This window comes from Lithobates pipiens, unplaced genomic scaffold (assembly GCF_037356315.1).
Source record: "Lithobates pipiens isolate NorthernLeopardFrog02 unplaced genomic scaffold, aLitPip1_a1.2 Scaffold_13, whole genome shotgun sequence".
NCBI classification, from domain to species: Eukaryota; Metazoa; Chordata; class Amphibia; order Anura; family Ranidae; genus Lithobates; species Lithobates pipiens.
Genome location: NW_027507718.1, coordinates 128,696,887 through 128,710,176, shown reverse-complemented (window position 1 = coordinate 128,710,176; position 13,290 = coordinate 128,696,887).

Sequence of the window (13,290 nt, the reverse complement as noted above, 5' to 3'; positions counted from 1 at the left end):
TTATTCATTTAATTTTTGATACAATTTTTCAAATTAGCAATTTTTCTTCATAAATGTTGGCCACAATTTATACTGCTACATATCTTTGGTAAAAACAACCCAAATGAGTGGATATTATGTGCTCTGTGTGAAAGTTATAGAGTCTACAAGCTGTGGTGCAAATAATAAAAAAATGATCACATCTGATGTACTGGCAGCCTATTTCTTGAGACCCTAACAAGCCAGGAAAGTATAGGTAGCGATGACAGTTTGGACAAGGTGTCTGTCATGTATACATTTAGTTTATCTCAGAACAGTAATGGGGTTCTGAGGGTTAATTGTGTAGGTTAACTTTGACATCATTTTGGCTGGGCTGTAGAGCTGCAACTAATGATTAATTTGTCTGTCGACTAATCTATCGATTATTTTTTCGATTAGTCAACGACTATCCGATTATTATTATTTTTTATTTTTTATGAATCTAGTGTGTTCCTTTTGTGATTAGATAATAATCCTTTGGATAACTTTACAAAAAAATTACATGTACAACTTCTAAATATAATATTTCAACTTTTATTACATTTTTTCCAAAAAGTACTTTAATGTGGTAAAGTTTTTACAGTATAAAAAAGTGCCAAAAATAAAATGTAAACAACACTTTAGCATCAGGCATGAATAATGGCATTGCCATTAATTCAGAGCCAGAAGCATTAAAAAATGCCATATAAAAATGCTACAAAAGCACTGCTGCTCTGCACTGCTGCTCAACAATGTGTACAAACCACATGAAAGACATCATATACAAAAATAAGTGCCCAAAAATAAAAAGGTAATGCTTTAGGGCATGAGGCATGAAAATGCCATATAAATTCTGCCTAACACTTTGCAAAAGATGCATTCTGAAGGCATTGTGTGTTAACCTTACTACTCAACCACACATAATGCCTTCAGAATGCATCTTTTGCAAAGTGTTAGGCAGAATTTATATGGCATTATGCCTCTTGACCTAAAGTGTTGTTATTTAACACCACAAAAATGCTGGTCAACATACAATAACACTATGTAATTGTAATCATCATTGATTAAATACATAGTGTTATTGTAGAGAGTGCTGATTGAGCAGTATTTATGTGGTGTGTTACTTTAATTGTAATGTAAAATATACCCGAGGAGGTAACATAGTTTTCAAGAAGGAGGCGGGGCCATATCCACAAAAGCACTGCTGCTCTGAGTCTGAACTGCTGCTGCTCAACACTGTGTGTGCAAAAACACAAGTGCCAAAAAATACAAGGTAACGCTTTAGGGCATGAGGCATGAAAATGCCATATAAATTCTGCCTAACACTTTGCAAAAGATGCATTCAGAAGGCATTGTGCATGTGCAACAATGTGTAGTACCTAGTTGATGTTGCAGGCACAGACAAGTAACTCTTTGCCAGCATGGCCAAGATGGGAAACCTCTTTTCATTTTCCTTCCACCATTTCAGCGGATTTTCTTCCTTTAGAATAGCCTGCTCACTGAAATACATGTGTATCTCATTCTGCACAACTTCACTGTGGGTTTCTTGATCTTGGATGTGACCAGTGTCATCCTCGCCATTACTGTGGTGGTCATCTGAATCTGAAGAACCGAACAAAGTGTCTAACAGAGACACTTGCCTCTTCTCAGAAAATTTTATGTCTGCACTGGCTGACCATTGTTCCTCACATCGATGTTGCGTTTTATCTTCCTCATATCTTCTTTTCACTTCAAGAGCAAGAGCTTGGACCTTGAGGTGAACTTTTAAACTGTCCTCTGCTGGCAGGAATTTTAGTTTGCGGAATCTGGGGTCCAGGGCTGCTGCAATAAGACATATATTTTCTCTACCATCATCTCTGAATTTAGTTTCCCGCTCCCATCTTGATGTTATCTCCTGTGCAGCAACACTTTGGAAAGCTTTGACTGCTGCTGTCTCGCAAATTGTGCTCTGATTTCTGGAGGCCCTTTACCAGAGGAAGTAGAGCAGAAGCAGTCACATAGGACTCTTCACTCGAGAAAACAGTAGCACACTCAAATGGCTTCAGGACTTGTTCCACTTCCTCAAGTAAGCTCTACTGATCATGCTTTAAATCCAGGAAGCGCTTCCCTCGTGGTGTGACATCAGGATCGGAAAGAGTTACAGTCACAGGCCACCTCTGTTCAAGCAGGCGGCTGATCATGTGTAAAGTGCTGTTCCATCTTACGGATACATCATTTATTAGTGCATGCTCAGGGTTACCCATTTTTTGCTGCTTTGCTTTAAGCTTTGTAGTGGCCAGCTCACTTTTTTTTTAATGTTTTAAATGTTTCACAAGGCACTTTGCAGCTCTCAGGGTCTTGCTGATCTGGGGATCCCTCAGGGCATGGTTGACAACTAACTGCAATGTATGACCAGCACATCTGAGAGAAGAGATGCCATGCTTTTCTTCCAAAATACGCAGAGCAGCGACAACATTTGCAGCGTTATCATGGACAACTACATTTACATTGGCCATGGATATCTCAAACTTTTCAGCTGCTTTTTCCACCCAGTTAGCAATGTTTTCAGCTGTGTGCCGATCTTCAAGTGGCATAGTGGTCAGATTGTGCGATGTAAGATTCCAGTCTTCATTGATGAAGTGGCATGTGACACCCAAGTATGCCTCTGTGGCAATGCTGGTCCATGGGTCTGTGGTGAGAGCTATTTCTGATTTCACATCTTTGAGTGACGCTTTCAATCTTTCAAAATTCTCCTCATATTTCTTCTTCATCAGCTTAGTGAAATGGGACCTGGAGGGAAGCGTGTATCATGGGTAAAATGTGTTGATCATCTCACAAAATCCTTGACCGTCTACAATGGAAAGAGGTCTCATATCTTTTATTTTTATTTTTAAATGTATATTTATTGAAAAAAGATTTTTGTACAGCAGATAAATTTGTACTTCCGATACAGACAATCAAGATTGACAATGCAATAGTAACAAAAAAACAAAAAAAAAAAAAACCTGCCGCAGGCGGAATGTAAAATGTTAACATTTTAATACATCACGTCAAAAGGTAAGAAGAAAAGGACACACCACGAATCTACCAAAAAGGATACGTAAATAGACCAAGAGTTGTATTTGTATTTGTGGGAGGGGACGTAGAGTATGAATCCCAAGGTTAAACCTGAGAAAAACATTCCCGAGAGTAAGTAGCCACAGATTAAGGTGTTGTCTCAGGGTTAAACGCAGAATTGTCCCACCTGTCCCATATTTTAGAAAACTTGGGTAGGGAGTCTTGTACCAGCGCAGTCATATGTTCCATCCTGCGTATGTATGCAATTGCAGAAATTAGCTGCGAATGGGACGGAGGGGAGGGGGACAACCAAAGGGCAGGAATCACTCTCTTAGCAGCTAGGAGAATATAAGCTGTCAGTTTCTTGGCGTGTTTAGATAGCGCCGCAATAGGTAGGCCTAACAAGTAGTGTCTAGGGTCTAACGGAACATCTATCTCCAAAACAGATTGTAGTAGGGATTGGACCATAGACCAAAAAGGTATAATCAAAGGGCAGCTCCAGAAAATATGGTAATGGGTGCCCTAATTTCTTAGGCATCTCCAACACAGCTTAGATACGGTATGATCATATTTATGTAACATTTCAGGGGTTTTGTACCAAAACATTAGTATCTTATAAGCCGTCTCTCTCTGCTCCACACATCTGGAGACTTTAGAAGTAGAAGTCCAGATGTCCTGCCATTGAGAAATGGTTAAGGGGGACGGTAAAATTGTAGCCCATCTTCTCATATAGAGATGTGTTTCCGTGGTGGGCGAGATTGAATTGTGGAGGATACTGTATATAGAGGTATAAGTCCTTTCTGGCATGGGCCTTGGGAGCACAAAGTTTCAAAAGGTGTTAGGGTTGGCCAAAGTCAGGTCAGGGGATCTGGAGTGGAAATAATGTTTAAATTGAATGTATGAAAAAAGGAGTCGATCTGGAATGTCATATTTATCCTGAAGCTCAGGAAAGGATAGGAATTTGCGAGACACCGGATGCACCAGGTGGCGGAGTTGGAAGATGCCTGACCTGTACCAAGGAAACATATTCTTCACCGAGAGGCTGTCAGGCATATCTGGATTAAAAATGACATTCAACAGGGGTGAGCATGGAGAGGAGAGAGAGAACCGCTTGTGACACTTTTTCCATATGGACAGAGTAAAAAGCATCGGTCCAAGGCTTATGCGCCTAAGCTGAGCCATAGAGGAGGTCAGATCAGACCATAGCATGGAGCAAGGATGGACAGGAGTGACCACACTCATTTCTAGCTCTGACCATCTACTGGTAGCAAAATAAGACGACCAGGAGATAGCCGCCAGAAGGTGCGTTGCATAATAATACTTCACTATATCGGGGGCCCCCAGCCCTCCATGAGACCGTGGAGCAAAAACCACTGTTTGGGCTATCCTATGCAACTTATTCCCCCATATAAATTTAGCAAAGGCTCGCTGAATATTCCTAAGCTGAGGCATGGAGATAGCAACTGGTAATGTTTCAAAGGTCTCATATCTTTTACAATTATGTTGATTATGCTACATTTAGGAACCTGAACCAAGTTTAACCAACATGAATGCTCAATGCTAATAATGTACTTGTACTGCGTATTTAAAAGAGGGTACAGGTAGGGTAGTAAATGTCTGTCTGCAATTAAATTAATATTATATTCATATTGTTGCTGCTCTGTGTATTGGAAGAAAAGCATAGCATCTCTTCTCTCAGCTCATACATTGCAGGAAGTTGTCAAACCATGCCCTGAGAGATCCCCAGATCAGCAAGAGGGCTGCAGTGCAAAAAGTGCCTTGTGAATGTGAAACATTTAAAAAAAACATGAGATGGCCACTAAAAAAAGAAATGAGTAAAGCAGCACACTAGCACAGCAACAAATATGTACCCCCTGGGCATGCACTAATAATGATGTATCTTACTTACTAGCAGTAGCAGCATGACCATATAAAATTAATATATTAATAAATATTGACCACAAATTACTCCCATTGTCTCCCAAAACGAACAAAATACTAGTAAGTAGTACTTACAAAGATGGCTCGTCTGTTTGAGGCCATAGTGCGCCAGGATGTTTTCTTCTGAGGTGCTCGTGCATCGCAGTAGTGCTGCCGTGGTACGCCATTTCGTTTTTGCAGAGGGAACAAAGGACCATTTTATCTGGCCTCTGTTTAAAGAATTCCCATACCTTTGAAAGTCCTGGTCTGGCTTTTCGTGCTGCACCGGAACTTTTTTCCCCATTCCTGGGAGCAGGGGGACGAGGAGCATCAGCAGCAGCTGCCGCCGCCGCCATTACCACTAATTTACCCGCGAGATAACACGTGCGTGACGCGTCGACAGCATTCATGCACGTCGACGCATTTTCGTAGTCGACGTAGTCGATTACGTTGACGCGTCGTGGCAGCTCTACTGGGCTGTGTTAGAGTTCTACCTGGTGATGTGTACAGTTAAGTGCACATAAGTTTAGAATCAGGCCTGGTTGGACGCTTTGGGTATCAGCGTTCCCCGAGAACAAATTAATGGGTGCGCCGTGCCCCGCTGAGGAGTCTGGGGAAGGGTAATTAAGATGTTGAAGTCACGTGTTCTTTGTTCGTTAGTGAGGCCATAGCGGCCTGTTCCCAATACTGGACCGGGGTAGCCCCGCGAGGGGTCCTGGTCACGGGAGCGTATGTCACTCCGCAACATGCTTCGATTGGTTAGCCCCAATAGACCCGCCTGGTCTGGGGTGAGGATCCGTCTGTTCCCAAGTCTCGGAACCGGCTGGTCTGAGGCACAGTAACTGAGGGAGGATTCAAGGCGTCCGGGTGTGCTCTCGGCCTGGAGGGGCACTGCAGCTCATGTAAATGACTGGGGGAGGACTCTTCAGGGGAGGGCCAACAAGATGGCATCCTGAAAAGTGCCTGGTTGCTGGGTTGTGAAGGACACTGACGAATCCACGCTTTTTTCAGTACTGTCAAGGAGACAGAGAACGTTCCAGGTACTGAGGAAAAAAGGTTCCTGTTCACTTCTGTTACAAGTTACTCAAGGTCAAAGATTTCACAAGTTCTGGATCAAAGTGCTGACTGCCACAATCTCTGGCTAGAGATTTGTTCAGCTTTGAAGCGCCCAGCTGCGAGTGGCTACTCTCTGGGTGGTATTAGAGACTTTCTGATATTAGCAGTTCAAGGTGCCTGAGTTCCTTCACCCTTGCCCTCTGTTCCCATATGAGACTGTGTTTGTTGGATGTTACCCCTGCAAATAAAAACCTTTTCTAAAAGACTTTTATGGTGTCAGCATCCAAAGTTGTTGGGTACTAGCCCTGGGAACCCCTAGACATGGAAGAACCAGCCAAGTGGAGGTAACTGGTAAGCCCAAAAGTCAAGGCCTCCCTGCCAAGGGTTATGGCCGCTACATATACATGCCCCCCCCCCCCCCCCATCCAAATGACCCCTTGGAAAGTAGACATTCCAGGGAACTTAGTGAGAGGCATGCTAAGTTAATGAAGTTTTTTCCAACCATTTTTTTGCACAATTAAGACTTTATTTAAAAAAAAAAAAAATTTTTCACAAAATTGTCATTGTAATAGCTTATTTCTCTCACATGGAATGTGCATACCACAAATGACACCCCAAAATACATTCTGCTACTCCTCCTGAGTATTAAGATAGCACAAGTGTGGGACTTTTTCACTACCTTGCCACATACAGAGGCACAACATGCAGGGAGCACAATCAGGTGTTCAAGGAGCATAAATTACACAACTTGTGGACTACCTATTTTTGAAGGCCCTAGAGCACTAGAACAATGGAAACTCCCACAAAATGACCCCATTTTGGAAAGCTCACCCCAATGTATAATCTATGAGGCATAACGAGTCCTTTCAATAGTTCATTTTTTTCCAGAAGTCTTTGGGAAAAAAAATGAAAACACATTTTTATTACACAAAGTTGTCCATTTATAAGATATTTCCAACACATAGCATTTACATAGCAAAATAACACCCCTAAATACATTCTTCTACTCCTCCTGAATATAATGATATCACAGGTGTGAGACTATTCAGCAGCCTAGCCACATAATGAGGCCCAACATTGAAGTAGCACCTTCAGACACTCTAGGAGCATAAATTACACATTTCATGTCTCAACCACCTATTACACCTTTGAAGGCTCTGGAGCACCAGGAAAATGGAAACCCCCACAAGATGACCCAATTTTGGAAAGCTAACACCCCATTGTATAATCTATGAGGCATAACGCGTCCTTTGAATGGTTCATTTTTTTCCAGAGGTTTTTACGGAAAAAAATGAAAATGCGGTTATTTATTTATTTATTTTTTTTACACATAGTTGTCCATTTATAAGATATTTCAAACACACAGCATTTACATAGCAAAAATAACACCCCAAAATACATTCTGCTACTCCTCCCAAGTACAACGATACCATGTGTGAGACTTTTTACACAGCCTGACCACACACAGTCCCAACATTGAAGTAGCACCTTCAGGCGTTCTAGGAGCATAAATGACACATTTCGTTTCCTGACAGGCTCCATGACAGCATACGTGTGGGTTGCCCAAGCCTCCATAACTACCCAATAGGACCCCTCCCTATAAATTTCAGCTGTGAGCTCCTAGCCATGTTCTTTTGTCCTCCTCCGTAGGACCATATGTTTTGGTTCTCCTAGCTGAAGACGATGTCCTACGATCATGATTGGCCGAACGATATGGTGTCACATCCCTCAGATAAGCCTTGATTGTTAGCAGGGTTTGGAGTGTATTACAGAGTAAGCGCTGAAGAGCTGGAATCATGTCTACTATTGGAAAGACAAGCACGCACAGACCTGTTTGCCTAGCAGTTTGCAGGTGGCCATTATCTGCCCTGAAAAGCCCGGTGTGTGTGTGTGTGTGTGTGTGTGTGTGTATGGATGTCCTGGCTGAATCGATCGTAGGTGGTGGTAAGCGATCGCCTTCATGGCAGCAGTGTTTGTTGCGTATTGTCTTTTCTGCATTACCTGTCCTTTTTCATATTTTGCCTTAGCAGCGGCTGGCTCCCTCTGTGTTCCAGCCGCCGCTCCCTCTTACTTCTGGTTCCATGTGCGGTCCTGGAATGAAAGCAAGGCTTGGTTTCGTGCATGAGGATCGTGGGCCTGGTGCGGCCGTGACGTCACGTGGCGCCAATTTTAAAAGCCTGGGGAGGCCTGCAGATTTCGGGAATGATCGTGGGCATAGCGTCAACTTGCCTGAGCACCTGCAGAGCCTACCCCAGGTAAGTACAATTCCAGATGAAAATTGTGGAATACCCCTAATGGTGGACTTTTAAGGCCCTTACAGTAAGTATCAATTTTTGAAAATACATAAAAAAAAAAAATTATTGAAAAAAATATTAAAAGAATACATAAATACACTGATGATCTGTACATATATCGGTTATTCGAAATACCCTACACGTTTCGGAGAGACTAAATCTCCTTCTTCAAGGGATATGTACATTGATAAGTGATAATCTATTGAAACAGGAAATAAAACATGTACATAACATGTACATTAGAGAGAGATTCCTATCTTCAAAAATGCACATATGTGATATATTTACTAATAATTTACTTACATATTCATAACAGTGTGTTGAATAGACATTCCGAGTTATGGTTAAAAACACGACAGAAAACCAGGGAAGATTTTACCGATGGTTGTTGTGCCCCCCTGAATCCTTCAAATGTGGTCACTCCGAGAGTAGAGGCCAAAACACCAACAGGATGTTATGAAGGGACCAACCCTCTAGTACGTGTGGGCAGATTGGAGCTTTCTTAGCCCTTGTACACACAGTCGGAGAATCCGTTGGAATGTGTCCTATCAGACCGTGTTGTCGGATAATCCGACTGTGTGTGGTATGCATCGGACTGATTCCATCGGACCCAATTTTCCAACTTGTTGGAAATATTTCCCGACCAACTGGGCCGATCGGACATACTCCGATCATGTGTAGCCTACTCCAACGGATAAGGTGCCACGCATGCTCACATTCAAATTCCGACACGGAAGCGCTCGTTCAGGTAAAACTACTGCTCGAAAGGGATATAGCACATTCGTCACGCTGCAATGTTCAAAAATTCTTTCATCAAGCGCATTCTCTTGTTCTTTACAATGCTGCAAGAACGAACTTCTTTTGATGCTCATAGTCACACACACTTCTCCCGAACGTATTTCATTACTCTTTTTTAACCATTTCAGCAATACAATTTTAGTTTGCATCACCTCTACACAATTTTAGATTTGGTTTATTCTTTTTTGGATGCTTTTTTATTTTTAATTCCTAAAAATCTCCTTTAAAGACAGTTTGCTCATTTCTCCTTTTTCTGGTGTGTTTTTTGTGTGTAAACTTACCACAACAACATTATTTTATTTTTTATCTTTGGTTTTTCTTTTTTAATCTACAGGAGTTTGTTTAGTGTTGGTACCCCTTTTTATTAATTTCACTTTGTATTTTTGAAATGTACCTGCCTGCTCACAAATAAACTGGCCTTTTGGAAGGAAAACACATTACACAAGTATTTCATCAAACAAAAAAAAACCTTTATTTAGGTCGCCATAAAATAAAAATAGGAACGCAGCACTGGAGAAACTTCTTAACTTTGGTGCAGCCTTTGGCCACCAGGGCAGACATGAACAAATTCTAATATAAAAAATTGGTGGCCTGAGGAGTAGATATCTCAGGGAGAGAAGTCTGGTCCCGAAGTCCTAGAGAACAGGAAATTCAGATACCATTTCTGTCCCCAGGATGTGGATCTTCAAGAGGCTGCATCTTCTGGCAGACCAGACTCAACCCAGGCCATCACTCTCTCGTCTTCCTTGGGCACTTCCCACCAGGCATCCTTCCAGGCTGTGGCTCGGCTCCTGTAGTTGAGGCAGGAAGAGAAGGAGGGCGTTGTTCGACCTTCTGGCTGCCACTTGTCACAGCCTCCCCCCGACTGAGGTCTTCCTGTGTATGAAAAGGGGACATAGTTTTAGTTTTTTGATCATCAATCACACCATTTTGTGCTCCTGGCTTTTGCAAATTGAATGTTACCAAATAGAACAGACTATCATTCTGAGACCAGCATTTTCCTTTCCCGTCCCAATCATTTTTGGTCACTACTGTCTATTGAGATGTAAACCACTTTGAGAAATCACAACTTACTGATCAATAAGAACATCTAGTTAACATCATTAAATGTAACACAAGAAATATGTTCAACAATGCAATACCTGTCTCAAGCTGGGCACCACATGTTGCTGCCTAGAAGGCCCAGGTTGGACATCAGAAGCTTCAGCTGGGGGTGAAGGATGCCTTGAAGGAAGACTGGAGAGTGGTGGCCTGAGTGGTGGCCTGGGTACCCCTTGGTCTACCAGAAAATGCAGCCCTTCAAAGTGAACCATCCTGGGGGAATAAACGGCATCTGGATCTCCTGCTCTCAAGGACTACAGGTGCTTCTTTCTCTCCCTGAAATATGATAAGCTTCATGGCCACAATTTTCCGATTCAGATAGTCCATGTCTGCCGTGGGGACCATGATCCGCACCAAAGAAAGCAGTTTCTCCAGTGCTGCGTTCCTCTTTGTTCTGTCAGCATAAAACTTGTTGTGGAACTGCCACAGGCAGGGCATCTCCATGTACAGTTCTATGAATAGCCCCATAAAGTTGGCATTTTTGAAAGGATCCATATTGTCTGCAAGACACAACACAAGACAAACCCTCAAATACTAATAATGCCATTAAAAACCCTCCTAATCTTGTCCCAACATCGGCCTAGATAGAAGCAGCGTAGTCTAGTGAAGCACCAACTTAAAAATTTTACCTTCATTTCCACGTTCGTCACGTCCGCGCCTCACTCTCTTCCCAGATCGTACGGACGATACACGCGTGTTGCGTTTTATATACAGTGCGCATGCGTGAAACTCCGCCCACCCCTGACGTTCTTTCCAGACTATTCCCCGCCCCTTCGCTTCTGGCGCAGTGGGGAGAGCACATGTCGGAGAGAACACAGGTGCGCACTAATAATAGTTCCACTAACGAGGAGGAGGGTGAGGAAAGCCCGGAGCCTGAAACGTCCTGATCCAGGAAGACAAGATTTAAGGCCTCAAATATGTCTTTTGGAGAGATGTTGGAGATGGTGGACATATTGAACAGGACCGACTATGATGGGAAGTATGGACCTTACCCAAACCCAAATATCAGAAAGGCCAAGATCATGACTAAAGTTGTGAAGAGTCTTCAGAAGAATTTTGGGGTACACCAATCCAAGGATCAACTGAGAAAACGCTGGTCAGACCTGAAACTGAGGGAGCACGAGCAGTACCTAAGGATCAAGCGTGTTCTTAAAAAAGTAAGTAGTTGTGTGTTCATATGATTATTCTTGCTTACATACTGCTCCATGTGCTTTGATTTCATGTTGTGCATTTTAAAATGGCCACTTTCAAGTTCATGGTTTCGTTCGCTCGTATGAAACATCGTTCTGCAGGGAAGTATTCCAGCTTAGCAAAGTGTACCCAATAATGTTCTCACCTTGTAACTCGGCCCAAAAACACAATTGTACAACACTTCCAAGCAATGTTTCAGATTCCTATTTCTGCCCTCTGTGTGCTAATTATTCTTTGTTTACATTCTCATAGGGGAGAGAAGATTCGACAAGTATGAGGACACCAGGGACCACACCCCTCCCAAAGAAGGGCAACTTCCAAAAGCAGAAACAGGAGCAGGAGCAGGAGGAGGAGGAGGAGGAAGGAGAGATCATGGAGGTTGGACAAATTGTCACCACAACAGGTGAGTGTGGGAGAACACAGCTTCCGGTAAGCTCATCAATGTATATCACCATATTTTGATGACATGGTGTGTTTGTTTGCTTTGTTTTGTAGGTGATGTGGAAGAAGATTCCCGTTTTACCAGTGAAAGTGCCCAGATCTTGATCGGGGAGATAATGGGGTGCAATCGTGATTTGGAAATTATCCAACAAAACATCAGTGATGTTAAAAATAAAATGAAGAACATCATTGATGTTTTGGGGAGAGTGTGAAACAACAAAAACTAGATAGGGTTTTATTTTTGCTATTTTAAAACCAAAATGTTGTATTTATCGAAATTCCAAATTTGGAAGATGCCCAGAGTGTGTAAAGTGTCTGAGATGAAGGGGTTGCAGCCCCAAAGCATGTACATTGATCTCCCATGATGGGAGATAGCACATGTTGACACACTGTGTGCATCTTCCAAATTTGGATTTTTCAGGGGTGACACCCCATGTGATGAAGGCAATATCAGCCCAGTTTGTACATACTTATGTCTGATATTGTCTTCACTTTTCAAAGTTGAACTTTGCAAGTTCCTGTGTTCTGTATTTAACGGTTTGATACATGCCTGTTTACACAAAAACAACAAGGAAACAAAATTCTGATTAAACTCTGTTTTGGATACACAAAATCTCTTGGTTTGTTGTAAAAAACCTTTTCGAAATGCGCATGTGAATGTGCTTGTATTAAAAAGTTGAATTCTCAACAATGTGTGGCTTCCTTTTTCATTGCGCATAAAATGTATTTGTAGTCAAATTTTAGTTTGTGCTGAGAAGGAGTGCGATTTACTAAAGGAAACTCTACTTTGCACTCCAAGTGCAGTTTCAGGTGTACTTTTGCAGTGCACTTGTAGTGCATAGTGGATGTGCCTTTAGTAAAAAACACCCACAGTGAGTGGAAATTTGGACAATCATGCCATTTTCCTGCCATGGTGCTGAAAATGAGCACGATTTTGGTCAGTAATGCACTACATACATTAGTTACAAAAATAAGGTGTGTGTGTAGCAGACCCACAACATAATAACATTATCTGAAGAAGAGACTGTCCCCTCATCTCGCTCTGAACTTGGGTTTGCACTGTTGGTAAAAAAGGCACAACTTAAAAAAAAATGGCAAAGTGGGAGGCCACAGTCTGCCATTGCTGTGGCGTTGAAGGACACTGTGGAGTGAAACAAGTACAAAAATTAGTAATTTGACAAATCAACATTACAAGCAGATTAGACACCCACATTTTTGGTCAAAATTAGTATAACATTTTGGCAACTGAGTATTTAAAGCCTAAAGTATAAGGTCCCCTTATGAGAGTCATCACCCCCCCCCCCCCAATATGATGGGCCCTTGCTAAAAAATGAGGGGGGATGTTTAGGACAGGTAACCCTCTCCACTTGATTGAGAGCTGAATGCCTAAATAATGTGTGATACTTTGGGAAGCCCCTCCTTAGTTACACTATTGTCAGCCCACCGGACAGGTAAG